Source organism: Bactrocera oleae, chromosome 4 (genome assembly GCF_042242935.1).
Source record: "Bactrocera oleae isolate idBacOlea1 chromosome 4, idBacOlea1, whole genome shotgun sequence".
In the NCBI taxonomy this organism is placed as follows: Eukaryota; Metazoa; Arthropoda; class Insecta; order Diptera; family Tephritidae; genus Bactrocera; species Bactrocera oleae.
The window spans coordinates 23,390,745-23,393,699 of NC_091538.1; the positions used below are offsets into that span (position 1 = coordinate 23,390,745).

Sequence of the window (2,955 nt, forward strand, 5' to 3'; positions counted from 1 at the left end):
CCCCTCCTTATTTGCGAAGAATTCGGACAGCCACTTTTCACAAGCCTCTTTTGAGTTCAACAGTCAGTTACCATCCGCTTCAAGAATGGGACGAGTTCGTTCCGTTTCATATGCCGGTCTAACTCGACGTATTCCATGATTTGATCGGTATTTGTCGTCACAGGTCTTCCGCCGGCTGGCTTATCCATGGTGTCGTTTTCACCGGCTCTGAATCGTCGAAACCATTCCTCCGCGGTTCGAAGTGATAGATTACCATCCCCCAAAACACCATTAATCTCACGGAACGTTTCTCTAGCGGATTTGCCTTTAACGAAGGAAAACTTTAAAATAGCGCGAATTTCGGCGTTAGTGAACTCCATGTTTACAAGACCTTTCAAATTATGTATAGTGTTGCCAGATACGAGCTCTGTAGCGCTTTGTACATAGCCGCGAAATTCAAAAGACAAAAAAGCGGAAGGGAGATATTTGACAACCTTATATGTATGTTCTGTCGTACGCTATTTTCTTCAAGAATCAATAGTATTCGCAGCGAACGCTATGTATGAAATTTAGGAAATTTTTTTGCACTTTGGGTTACATTATTGGCGTGGAAGAATTTTTCAAATCCGTCAAGTAGTTTCGGTGCCTATTCAATTAAAACAAACAATCAAATCTTTCTTCTTTATGTTATTATTTATAGAATATACTCGTATATAAATTTTTTTTATTTGTTTATATGTATGTTCTATTCGTTGTTTGGTTTTAAAGGATTATTACGAAGTATGAGTGTTCTTAAGATAATATGTGTTGATATCATTTATTCATAATAAGCTATTATAACTAAATATCACGAATTACGTTTAGGTACAATTCTTGTCCTGTAAATGCTTTAGTACATAAGTATGTACAACATACAATAAAATTCAACTATATTTAATTTTAGCTGGAAGCTATTAAACACAACAAAAAAGATCTACTTAATTTCGGAGGACGGGTGTTGTCCGTGCAATATGGCAATTCTGGTCTTCTCATAGTTGGAGCCAAAGCTTACTTGAATAAATGTATCCATTTATGTCAGCCAGATCAGATACATATGTATATGTGATGGAAGAGAGCAAGATATTACAAGAATTTATGATGACGCAGGAGATCATTACTCCGCTAAGAAATACAATAACTGCTGGCTTGCACGAACTAATCCTGCAGACGTTGCTCGCGTTGAATCCAAACCCTTTATACAAGTATGTATTGAACGCATGGAACAAGCTGTACCTGTCACTCCAAATGTTATCGCCGGTGCACTTGGCAACTGGATTTCACCGGCTGATATGGAGCAGGCTATTAAAGAGAGGTTTGCTCAGAGTATGAGAGGTCGAACAATGTATGTGATTCCATTTTCTATGGAAGATTGGCATTGAAGTTACCGATTCCCCTTATGAATTACAAAACAATGGGGAAGAATTTTTAAAATGTTTACATTCACTGGGTACACCGAAATACGGAAAAATTACGGTACCTTTTTGGCCATGTGATCCTGAACGCACAATTATTCTTCATAATCCTCATAGTAACGAGATCTTATATTATGGATCCGGATATGGTGGAAATTCTTTGGGAAGGGCAAAAAGATATATATCGCAGCTTCGTTTCCATCAGCTTATGGACTTATACTTATCTAGCTATGATGTCTCCAACACTGCCAGGTTACAAAGTGGAGTGTGTAGGTGATGATATAGCCTGGATGAAATTCGATAGCGAAAGAGTGCTGCGAGCAATAAATCCCGAAAATGAATTCTTTGGCGTTGCTCCATGTACTTCCTTCTACAAATCCCATTGCAATGAAGACAAATTTTAGTAACACCATTTTTACAAATGTGGCATCCACATCGGACTATGGGATTTACTGAATGGAAGAAACAACCATTAATAATGTTGTAGTGACTGATTGGCTTGGTAAATTGGTCTAAACAATCCGATAAACCGGCAACTCATCAAAATTCTCGTTATTGTACACCCGCTATTCAGTGTCCCATTATTGATCCATCCTGGGAAGATCCACAAGGTGTACCTATAAGCGCAATTTTATTCGGTGGTCGTCGCCCCAAAAGGAGTTCCACTAGTATACGAAGCCCGTAGTTGTACACACGGGGTTTTCATAGGTGCAGCAATGCGCAGTGAAGCCACAGCAGGTGCTCAGCACAAAGGGAAAGTAATAATGCATGATATATTTGCAATGCGCCCTTTCTTTGGTTACAACTTTGGTGATTACCTCAAGCACTAGCTGAGTATGGAAAAACGAAGAAGAGCACCAAAAGTATTTCATGTCAACTGGTTTCGCAAAAGTGCGGATGGAAAATTTTTATTCCCAGGTTTTGGGGATAACTCTAGTGTTTTAGACTAGATTTTCAGACGAGTGCATGAGGAAGATTGCTTTGTAGACGGCTCTATTGGTTATTTGCCCAGCGAAGGTTCTCTGAATATAGAAGGACTACAATCACCTTAATGAACTTTTTAACGTGTCTAATGACTTTTGGCAACAAGAAGTTAAAGAAATTGAACAGTACTTTAAAATGAAAGTAGGTGAATTTCTGTCAAGAGCAGTATCCCAGGAATTAATTAAATTAAAGAAGCGCCTGAATAAATTGTAATCCCAATTTTTATATGATATATATCTAAATTTAATAAATACATTTGAATTAAAATATATCTATGTATGTGGAATTTAAGAAGAGCAAATTAAAATGTTTATCAATCAACAAGAAAGAATAGTTAGGATTGGGTGCATGAAAACATTATATACTCTCGAAATTGGATTTAAAGATATGGAAAATATAACTACTTGTCTTCAAAAGTTTGATATAAAAATGTCATCCATGCAGCCCGTCCCATAGTACCTTAGCTCCATATATATGCTATAATGGTTTTCGATCTTTCAGTTGCATACATAAGCATGATTTTATCACATTAAGTGGGGAT

At 37.2% G+C, this 2,955-nt stretch overlaps 1 pseudogene; it reads left to right on the plus strand.

The window, feature by feature from the left end:
• Positions 1 to 1,074: 1,074 nt before the first annotated feature.
• LOC106620798 (phosphoenolpyruvate carboxykinase [GTP]-like) lies at positions 1,075 to 2,627 on the plus strand (annotated as a pseudogene).
• Positions 2,628 to 2,955: the final 328 nt, after the last annotated feature.